Raw genomic sequence first — 12,254 nt, 5'->3', positions numbered from 1 at the left:
TCAGATATCAGACTATAACCAGAATCTGAACAACAAAAAAGAAATTATTGAGTCAAAGCCCAGATAAGAAATGGAATAATAGAGTGACTTTAAAAAGGAGGCAGAAACAAAGTGAGCAGAAGGAGAAAACCTCGGATTTTTAAAATTTTCTGCTTAATCTTTATTTATTTACATGTTTATTATTTTTTAGAATTTTTAGAGAAGCAAACCACATGGTGTCATGGAAGGGGTCCTGAACTAGCTGACAGCACGTGGGTTCCAGTTTCTACCCTACCACTTATTGACTCTATGACTTTGGGCAATTCATTAAATCTCTGGCCCTCAGCTGTCTCACCGCTAAAATGGAGAGTAGTACCGCATGAGATGAAAGTCAAGGAGTGAACGAGAAGGTCTCTTGAAGCATCTTTGACTTCTAAGATCTAATATTCTATGAGACAGAAGCATATTACATCTATACATTCTCTACCTCGCATATAAAGAGTGACATATTTTTGTTCTCTATAAAAGATGTGTGTGTATAACTCATAAAATACAGTACTCAGACATACAGTCAGTCAACTAATAAGCATTTATGAAGCACCTTCTGTGTGCTAAGTACTGGGGATACAAATAAAGGCAAAAGACAATCCCTGCCCTTAGGGATCATGCAAACAGATATTTACAAAATATTTTTAAAAAACTATGTAGAGGATAAATATGAAATATCAACAGAAGGAAGGCACTAGAATTTATTCCATTCTATGGTGGTCAATCCTGTTCCCTATGACTGGATAGTCAAAGATTAGTATTAATACATTGATTCAAGTACATTATGAATTAATATTATTACTATTATTATTATTATTATTGATGTGTAGGTTTATTATAGTTAACCTAACATTGTTTCTATAGGGAAATGTCTCTTAAGCTCCAAATTAACCTCCAAACTTTAGCAATGTAGCTCATTAGTAGTCTGTTTGATGAAAAAAGAAAATCCTAAAATATGCTTTGTACTTTCGTCTGAGTCCTTTTATGAGGGGAGACATGGCGGGGGGGACAAAAGCATTCTAAGCAAACAGTTCATAGCGACAATTTCATTTAAGGAAATACTAGTTATCACAAATGACTTAACCTCCCCCCCCCAAATCAAAGTGACTTTGGGGAAAGGCCCATACACATGTGCACATGGAGATTCAAAAGCTATTATAGATATAGCTCTCCATTTTGTTGTAATTTCAGGCAGTTCCTTCAGGAATAAAAATGCCAAACACAGGTGTTTAAATGGCAATTGGAAAAATGATCAAACCAATTTAGAGACATGGAAAATTTAAAGGGCCATCCAACCCTGGAATGTGTAGTGTGGTCAGTAGCCAAACGGTCCTAATGGCCAAACCATCATGGACTCTAATGGATCATTCTCCCTCTGTTCTGATTCCCAGCTCTTCCTGTAACAAGAAATGTCTTTTACATATATTCAATGCATGCAGATATGCTTCACTGCCATTTGGTTATAAAACTCTTGTGAACAGACATCCCTTCACTAGGCTATTGATTGATTTCTTTGGGAGTTCAATGGGTTACGGTCTTTCCCAAAAGTTCCCTCTACCATGTCACTTGAGCTTCATTTCCAGAATTTCAGAGGTGTTCCATGAGAAGATTGCTGGGTTTTAAGATAAGATATATGTTCAGATCCTGGTTTTGCTATTTATCAAGTACACAGAAAAGCTGCATGCCATCTTGTTTGTTAATATATCCAGATTTTTGCATAAATCTCACCTGTTTAAAAGGTTGGCATCATAGAATCATGGAATTTCAGTAAGGGATCTCAGTGGTGGGCTACTCCAATCTATTCCTTAAAACAGTCTCCAACACAACATATCTGATAATTGATTATCTGGAGCTCCAGTGAAGGGGAACCTACTACCTACCAGGATAGTCTATATCATATTTAGATCTCATTCTTGGGAAATTTTTTCCTGATGTCAAACTTGAATTTTCTTCTTTATAAATTCTGTCTACAAGTTCAACCTCAAGTGGCCAAACGGAACAATCTAATCATTTCTTTTTTACATGAAAACCCTTCTAATATTTAAAAGCATCAGTCTCATCAACTTTTCCCATCTTATTTTATTCCCGGAGTTATCTCTTCTCCAGACTAAACATCTCAAATTCCTTCGAATGGGCTTCTTGACTATTCTGCCTGCCCTTCCCAAACTGCAGGACCAACATCTAAATAGAATACTCTGACAAGGGCTGACTTGAAAGATTATCTTCTTATTACTCCCAGAACTTATCCCTCTCTTGAGGCAGCTAGATGGCTCAATGGACAGAGTTTTGGGCCTGGAGTCAGGAAGACCTGGCCTCAGACATTCACTAGCTGTGCGTGACCCTGGGCAAGTCACTTAACCTCTGTTTTCTAATCCATTGGAGATGAAAATGCCAAACCACTCCAGTATCTTTGTCAAGAAAACCCTATGTGGGGTCATAAAGAGTCAGACGTGACAAAACAATAACAAAAACAGCCCTCTCTTAGCATAGCCCTGGGTGACATTATGTAAAAATCTCCATTTTGTTTAACTGCCAAAGTCCAATGACAATTTGTATTGAGCATGTCCGCTAAACCCCTCCATTTATTCAGAAAACCTGTCTAGTCATACACGAGCTTCTCATTAACAGGAGACTTATATGTATCCGTGATATTGCTAACATTTCTCAAGTGCATGATTGGACTAGGGGACCACTTGTCCTTTAGGTGTCTAGGCCTTTTCACTTGTTCAGATTTTTATTTAAATTTTGCTTCAAACCGTCATTTATCAACCAATCTAAGGGTTATGGTATCTGCATTTGACCTTAATATTACAACCTGTGAACCAGCTTGCTTAATGTGGAATTACATCATGTAAGAGATTCCCTTTTGTCCATTATCCCAGGCATTTCATTGACAGGGCTCTCAAAGAGTCATGATACTGTAAATCAGAAAGGAACTTGAAATTGAGAAGATGAGAATAATAGTCTTAGGGCCGGTGTGGTAATTCCTTCCATTCTTAATGCCATAGCAAGATCACTGTGAAGAATGGGCATGAGGTGTTTCGTCTTGGCACCTTGTCAAATGCAGAATATTTTATGCAAATGGAAATATTCTGTTCCGAGAAATAATAGATCTACAGTGATTTCATTCCTGTGTTAAACTGGGAAAGGTTTACCTTTAAAAGATGGGTTGGCCCTTACCAGTACAACTTGTTGAATAAAGGAGGAATACCGAGAAGAAATTAATTGTATGGCATTAAGCTAATAGCAAGCAACCCACATACTGTACTTGAGGGAGGTCGTAGACAAAAATTTGTTAAAGCATAATTGAGTGGGCTGAATTACTTAAATAGATATTGAAAATGAGAGAAAGTTGAAGTCAGAGCACAAAGCAGCAGGATAGAAAGAATGGGTTCTAATGACACTTTGACAGAATGACCTTTGGCTACCTGCTTGGCTTGTCTCAAATGATTGCTTGCTTTTGAATGGAAGACTGGCAATTGTTCTCCACCACCTTGATTCCAAAAGTACAATGGCCACAAGATACTTAACGAAAAAAAAAATGGAAAAAGGGAAAAAAATCATTGCTTATTTTTCTCTTTATTCAGTCCTTGAGGAAAGAATAGTATTCAGTTCTAACCCTAATTGTCAACTTTCGCAGGAGTGCTTTTCCACATTGACATATTCTAAATCAGGGGTGGGGAACCTGAAACCTTGGGGCCACATGTGGCCTTTTAGATCTTTGAGTGTGGCTTTTTGACTGAATCCAAATTTTACAGAACAAATTTGTTGTCAAAAGGCTGCACTTAAGGATCTAGGAGACCCCAGGTGGCTTCAAGGCCTCAGGTTCCCCACCCCTGCTCTAAATCAAGCCCTCAAAATTGTTTAAAGAACTGTGAGCCAAACTCATATTCCTGATAAAAAGATATCTTGTCAGTAGGCCCAAGTGGATCATGTTTTGTTTTTCTTTAAGTTTACCTGAAAGACCTCTGAAAAGTGAATATTTCTAAAAGCTAGGCTCTGAAAGGTTCCTCTGAAGACATGTGTCCCTTAACTTCTTGTCTTGACTCAATGTTATTGAGACTTCATTTCATATCACATCACATATACCCACTTACCATAGAAATAAAAAGCTGGAAAAGATCTGAGACCATAGAGCTCAACCCCTTCATTTTACAAATGAGAAAACTAAGGCACATAGGTTTGGAATCACATAGCTATTTGTTCCTAAGTAAAATGGTATAACAGAATTTGGATGCAAAAGGTCCCATTCACAAAGGAAAGCTTTAATTATGTTCTTGAAGATAACCAAATGTTTATCTCTTGAGTGATTGAGTTGAGTGATGAGTGATAGCTCAACTTCTTTTCTAAGTCTGTGAGCTCTCAAATGTCTGGACTGTATTATAGTATTTTTATTCTACTATTTGCATATGTTAGGGCAGCTATCCCTGGAGTCAGGAGGATCTGAGTTCAAATTGGGGCTCAGACCCTTACTAGCTGTGTGACCCTGAGCAAGTCACTTCACCCTGTTTGCCTCAGTGTCCTTATCTGTAAAATGAGCTGGAGAAGAAAATGATGAAGCACTCCAGAATCTTTACTAAGAAAACCCCAAATGAAGAGTTGTATAGGACTGAAAAAGAACTCAACAACAGCAGTTCTAATATTTGCATATGTTATTTGAGGAATCTGAGTTTATTCATATGTGTTTCTCCCTATAGAATCCAAGCTATTTCCAATAAGTGTAATATATTATTCAATGCTTTAATATTTCAGTTACTTCAAATAAACTTTCAAGTATTGTTAAAGGAAGAAGAGAACCTATTTTTTGTACCTGACCAGGAAACCTGAATCATACAACAGGTCTATGTCAGTGATATGAACTTATAAATAAAAGAAAATTATGTAACATGACTTTATCATCCCAAAAGACTGTGAAATGTAGTGAAAAGAGCCATGGACTTGACTCAGAAATTCTAAGTTTGAGTCCTGGAACTAATTTGTACCAGCTGTGGATCATAGGCAAATCACTTTGATCCCTCTGAACCAAATGACCATACCATTTTTTTTTAAAATTACCTATTTCAGAGAGTCATTTTGCAGAAAATGTTTTGTAAACCTGAAATTGCAATGGGGAAACCATAGTAAAAATGGACAGAGGACTAACATTGGTGTTGGAAAGGTATGGATTTAAGTCCTTCCTCTGACACAAACTATCCTTTATGATCATGACCCTCTCAATGACCCAGGTAACTTTCTTTGCCTTTAAGTTACATATTTGTTGCCACCCTGCATTGGTGGAGAGATTCTCCACATGAAAAGTTCCCTACACAAATGAAATCATGAGTCTAGATCACATTCCTCACCCCAAATAAGGTGCTATAGAACTGTAAAATATTAAAATTGAATCAGGATATAACTCACCTATAGTCTTAATTTGGGAAGGGCAGCTAGGTGGCACAGTGGATAGAACATCAAGCCTGGAGTCAGGAAGACCTGAGCCCAAATTTGAACTCAGACACTTACTAGCTGTGTGACCCTGGACAAGTCACTTAACTCTGTTTGCCTTAGTTTACTCATCTGTAAAATGAGCTGGGAGAGGAAACGGCAAGCCATTCCAAGAAATTCCCAAATGGGGTCACGAAGAGTCAGACACAACTGAATGATAAAGTTGTAACTTGAATGATGACAAAAGAAAAGAAAATAAACAAGGGGGGGAAAAGCCAACATAAGTACTACACTTTGAAAGAAATTAAAAATCAAATTGTGTCATTTTTTAAAAGCCAATAGAACTAGCGAAATAGAGCCCACCATGAACCAGTTCTCTAATTAGTCTCAACTGTCCATAACATTTAGTATCTTTTAGGTTCTGCATAAGCAATAATATGACTCATTAAAAAGAAAAGTCCCCCTATTCATTTGCCAGGTTTATGTCTTTCCAAGTTGTAAAAGGCCACTTATGTCACCATTCTGGGAATATCCAAGAAACATCTGATTTAACAATACACTCAAGGAGCAGAAACAAATACACAAACAAAACTTAGTAATGAATTTCATTCCTTCCGTCCCATCTACTCTTTCCTACCCCTTGGGTTAATAAACATTCCCTTGCCAAAAAAACTCTTCCCTCTACTTTTGAGGGCATCCTAGATGATGCATGATGTTTTAGATGTAATTATTCCTTCAGGTTTGGCCATCCCAGTATACATGCTATACAGAGAATCATGGACAGAAGTTGCCAATATTTCTCAAAAACAAAAGCAAACTAGAAATGAATTATTTCTTTCTTTTCATTTCATATCTTTCAACCTCCCACCAATCTACTAACTCCTCCCCACAAGTTGAATCACTTTATAGTCAAGCATTTTTAAAATTATCAAGAAAGCATTTTAAAAGTCTTCCAGTGGCTAGAGAAAGAAGGTGCAGAAAGAAAAAATAAATCAATAAATTCATCTACAAGCATTTATTAAGCTCCTGTTATGTGCCAGACACTAGGAATTCAAAGCAGAATGAAACAAGCTACCCATAGAGAACTCACATTCTAATGAGGGAGACAAAAAGCACATATAATTACATGCAGCATAAGTATGAAGTGGATAAATATAGGGTGGTAATATATTATGTGGTTTGGGGGGACACAAGTAATTGGAGGAAACTGGAAATGATTTGTGTATGAGGTGGTGCTTAAGTAAGGGACTCTGAAGTAGAGGTAAGGAGGGAACACTACGTGGAATTCCACATTTGGAGTGGCAATTTGTTACCATCTTCATGGGTGGGTGTGTCTATGTTCACATAAATGTAAGCCTACCCACATGTACTATACATACACATAACAGACATAAATATATATATGCATATATGTATGTATGCTTGTCAAGTACACACAGATACGTAATACACACACATCCACATCATGACACAAGACATAAAATTCTGGACTTGGAATCAGAATCAGGAAACCTGAATTGGAATCCAGCCTCAGCTACTAACTAGCTATGTCACCCTGAGTAAGTCACTTAACCATGTTTGTCTCAGTTTCCTCATCTGTAAAATGAGCTGAAAAAGGAAATGGCACACCACTCTGGTATTTTTTCAAAAAAAAAAAAACCAAACCCAAATGGGGTCACAGTCAGATGTGACTGAAAAAATGAATAAACATTTTGTGTAATATTATTTCAGTTTCTCCTATGGATATCTTCATTGTTCTTCATGTTGAGATGTTTATGAATGTTGACAAATGAATTAAAATTAAAAATTTTAAAAAGAAAATGAAGTGAGCACCTAGAGAAATATTCCCATTCCTCACACCTAGGAAATGGAATGCAATCATAGAAACTAGAGAAGTAATAACTTCTGGGTCCTCCTAGCCTGAACTCATCCTTGCCTAGAATAGCACACAAGGGGAAAAACAACCAGCTGCTTATGGTCCGTGGGTTGGGATTAGGAGGAAGAAAGGAACGATCATCCGTGTTCGCAAAATCTAGGATTAGAAGATAAACAACAGGGTCTGGTAGACAAGAATGTATATATATTTTTTCTTTTAGGCCTTGAGATATTTTGGCACTGTGGATAGAGCCTAGACCCAGGAAGACTTGAGTTTAAATCTGGTCTCCAACACCTATGAGATGTGACCCTGGGCAAGTCACTTAACTTGAAAGAGATAATAATAGCACCTAAGAAATAGGTGCTATTATTAAAAATTAAATGAGGTGATATTTGCACAGTGCTTAGAATAGTACTTGGCCTCTAGTAGGTACTTAAAATTGTTTCTTTTCTTCTTATAAATATTAAAATAGAAAATTTTAAATGTGAATGAAATGATAGGGTAATACACCTGTTTCCCAATTAAACTTTTTTTGGAATTTAACAATGAAAACATTTTTATATAATATTGTAGCTTTAGGGTTCTTATGCCCCATGAAGACTGAAAACCATGAAAGCCTTTGGATTCCTGAGGGGTCTCAGAAAGTCTTAATTCCACCCTGACAGCTTCTCCTCAAGTTGTCCTCCAGCTATTGGCTCAAGCAGATTGTGGCACCACAGAAGCAACTGTGGGACTCCAGAGCCTTGTAGCTTGGCAGTTGTGGAAGCGGAAACAAAAGATGGGCAGAAGAGAGGAGGCAGAAAGGAGCACGGGGAGAGCAAAGGGCGTGAAAGAAGGGAGAAGAATAAGGGCTGAGGGACTTCTGTACGGCATCCTCACACAGCTGGGAAGAGGAAAAAGCAGAGAACTCCAGTTTAGTCATGTCTCTAAAAGAAAAAAATCTTTACCGATGAAGTCAATGTGACCAAATTTAGTGGAAATAGTTTCTCAGTAGCTGAAATTGGAACGAGAATAGATCTAAGAAGCACGTCTGGACTGTGAATGAACAACAGGGTAAAATTAAAAGTGTAGTGTGTATGGGAAAAAAAGAAAGAGTGCTAGTAATCTCCATAGTATGATAGAAACTAAGACTGAGTTGGAAGGGATGTCAAAGTTCATATAACCTAATCCCTACCTGATGCATGAATCCCCTCTATAACATTTCCAGCAAGTAGTCAACCTCTAACTGACAACCACCAGAGATGAGAAATACTAGGTCTCAAGGCAGCACATTCCACCCTGGGACAGCTAATTATTAGGAATCATTTCCATATATTCAACTGAAATCTGCCTCTGTAATTTCTAATCATTGCTCTCTTCTAGGTCTAAATAAAACAAATCAAATCCTTCTTTATGTGGCAGCCCTCCAGATATTTGAAGGCAATTATCACATTCCTCATCATCTTCTCCAAGCTAAACATCCCAGTCTCTTTAATCAATCTTTGGATGGCATGATTTTGAGTTAGTTACTTTCGCCCAGAGATTGTTCAGTTCATCAGTGTCTCTCTTACAGTGTGGCACAACACAGGACTTCAGACATGGTCTGACCAGGACAAAGTCCTGTGATATTATAACCTCCCTTTTTCTGCATACTATGTTTCCAGTAAGTCTTATGTTCATGCTCAGTTCCTTCAACTACTTCTCGGTTGACATGATCTCCAGGACGCTCACCATATGGTTGCCTGCTGAACTCTCCAGGTTATCAAAGTTCTACCTATAATGAGATATGCCAAAGTGAATCTCATATTCCAGATTTGGTTTGACCAGGGTAAAGTTAAAAAGGACTGTTCCCTCTCAGTCTTAGACACAGTGCTGTGCCTTGATGCCTTGAATCACTTTAGGTCTTTTAATTGCAATGTCACACCATGAACTTGTATTGCTCTTACACTCCACTAATATACTCACATACTTTCTACATGAACTGTTTAGTAATAATAATAATAATAATAATAACAATCATTAACACTAGCTAGCTAGCTTTCACATGGTGTTTTAAGGCTTGCAACGAATTTTACATGTGTTATCTCATTACAATATTCCTAAAAATAAGTAGGTACTATTATTATCTCCATTTTGCAGATGATGAAACTAAGGCTCATGGTAGTTAAATGAATATCCCACTGCTCTGAGGCAGGATTCAAATTCAGATCTTCCTGACTCCAGGCCTAGTGCTCTACCCACTGAGCCACGTAGCTACTGAATCTCCTTCACCCTGTATTTGGACAGTGTAAGTTTTTGAACCCAAGTTTAAGATTTTACATTTATATCATTGAATATGGTCTCAATAGTTTTGATTAACAATTCTAGGATCAAATCTTTTTGGATCCCAATTCTCACTCTCTATATTAGCTAATCTCCCCATATTTTTATCATCTGTACATCTGATAAGAATAAAATCTCTGCACCCAAATCATTGCTAAAAATGTTATTATTAGGGCCAAGAACAGAACATGGGCAAATTGCTCAGGAGCATTGTCTTAACCTGGAAATATCTGCAAGGTCATCTTTCTAATAAAAACTCTGAGCAACCAACATTAAAGCATCAGCAAACCAGTCCACAAGAATAGCCCAATCACTACCCAAACGTCGAAATTAATGGAAGTCTTTCTTTCATGTAAGCCCTGAGTATACTAGGACCAAGGGCATGATTCACAAATGATGGTTGAACTTGAAATATTTAAACCAATCAAGAGTCTAATTTTCACTACATTAGAAATAGCATCGTATTTTCTCTTATTGAGTGTTGAATATCCTGGAACATAGTTGGGTTTTGTCTCTTTCTTATACCAAACCATTTTCCTCTTTAATGGCAGAAGACAATTTTAAAGGGAAACCTATGAATTAGCAGCTGCTCCTTATAAACCGACGTGATGTCAAGCATATGTGCCTTTAAAACATGAGCAAATTCTTATTTACTAAGATTGTCATATTTTGTTACCCTCAATAACTTGCTAATACAACATTAGGAAACAAACCAACCAATCAACCTGAAAATCTTGACTTGAATGGTGGCTAAACTCAAAAGTATACAATACAGTTGTGATTTTGTGGCTTTGAAGTCAAAGTCTTTCTATTTTAAATATTGTTTTCTAATATTAGACCTTACCCATCTTTCTATATTAATCTCACACAACAAGTTGTTATTGAAAAAAGTCCTCTAGCTGGATAACCTGATTCATCCGTTAACAATCCCAGAACATCTGTCTTCACATCTTCTACAGAAAATGGTTTATGAAATAAAAAATTATGACTGAAATAGCAGACTTACAGGATTGGCAGCATCCATTGGAAGAAAGTAGCATGACTCAATTCAGGTTTAAAACATGACTTCTCAGCAATACAGTGATCCAAGACAATCCCAAAAGACTCATGATGGAAAAGGCCATCCACATCCAGAGAAAGAACTGATGGGGTCTGAGTGCAAATCGAAGCATACTATTTTCACTTTATTTTTTTTCATTATTTTCCTTTTGGTCTATTTCTTATTTCACAACAGGACTAATATAAAATATATTTTACATGATTGTACATACATAATCTTTTTAAAATTTTTTACCGTTTTAGGAAGAGGGGAGAAGGAGGGAGGGAGAGAGAAAATTTGGAACTCAATGTTTAAAAAATGAATGTTAAAATTGTCTTTACATGTAATTGGAAAATATAAAATACTATTAAAAAAACCATAAATGACTTATCTATTCTCAGTAATATAATGATCCAAGACAGTTCCAAAGGACTCTTAATGAAAACAATGCCATCCTTAAGGATTCAGAGAATAAACTGATGGATTCTGAATGCAGATTGAAGCATACTATTTTTCACTTTATTTTTTATTTGTTTTTCTTTATGGTCTGTTCCTTATTTTACAACATGATTAATGTGGGAAAATGTTTTACATGATTGCACATACGTAACCCATACCAAATTGCTACTATCCTAGGGAGGGAGAAAAATTTGTACCTCAGATTTTTTTAAAGAAATGAATGTTAGGGGGCAGCTAGGTGGCACAATGAATAGAGCACTGGCCTGGAAGTCAGGAGGACCTGAGTTCAAATCTGGCTTCAGACTAGACTACTTGACACTTGTGTGACCCTGGGCAAGTCACTTAACCCCAATTGCTTAAAAAAAAAAAAAAAGGAAGAAATGAGTGTTAAAAATTGTCTTTACAAGGTGCCAAGGTGGTAGAGTGACCAGGAACCCTGTGAAGCCCTCCAAAATTCCCCTCCAAACAACTAGAAAATCACCTCAGAACTGATGTAGGAGCAGGGAAGCAGCTTACCATCCCGGCAGGAAAGGTCTGTCTCATTGGAGTGGAAGAAGAGCCAGGTTCAAGAGCAGCAGCAGCCAGCCTCACAGCAGGGAGCCTGGCAGCTCCAAGCCTGGGGCAGTCCACCAATGAAGCCCCCTCTTTCTGCAAGCCAGCAGCTTCCTAGGCAAGTGAGCCGTCTGTGCAGCACAGTAAAGCTCCACCCTAGCAAACCAACCCCCAGCAGAAGCCACCAGCAAGGCCCTGACCCCATGGCTGACCAGTAGTGAAGCCTCAACCTGGGGTTCTTCAACAGCAAGACCCAACTCCTGGGGCCTACCAGCAGAGAGATGCTGTTTCCATAGCAACTCAACAGCAGGGCCTCACCCCTTGGGCATATCAGCAACAAGATCTCTCCTTCAGGGCCAGCCATCAGAAAGACTGTTACCATAGCAACCTACCAGCAAAGTCCCACTTCTGGAGCAGGCCAGCAGCTGAACACCCAAGGGAGGCCCCACCTCCCCCAGTACAAGCAAGAAGGGAAGTCTAACCTGCAGAGAAAGCAAGCAGCTAAAAAGCCAGCAGTAAGACCCAGAGTCCCAGCACAAAAATCTTGGGACAGTGCAGGACCAGAGCCCAGTTCTC

The sequence above is a fragment of the Phascolarctos cinereus genome, unplaced genomic scaffold (genome assembly GCF_003287225.1).
Source record: "Phascolarctos cinereus isolate Bilbo 61053 unplaced genomic scaffold, phaCin_HiC Scaffold_4;HRSCAF=312, whole genome shotgun sequence".
Taxonomy (NCBI): Eukaryota; Metazoa; Chordata; class Mammalia; order Diprotodontia; family Phascolarctidae; genus Phascolarctos; species Phascolarctos cinereus.
Note: the sequence above shows the minus strand (reverse complement) of the source record.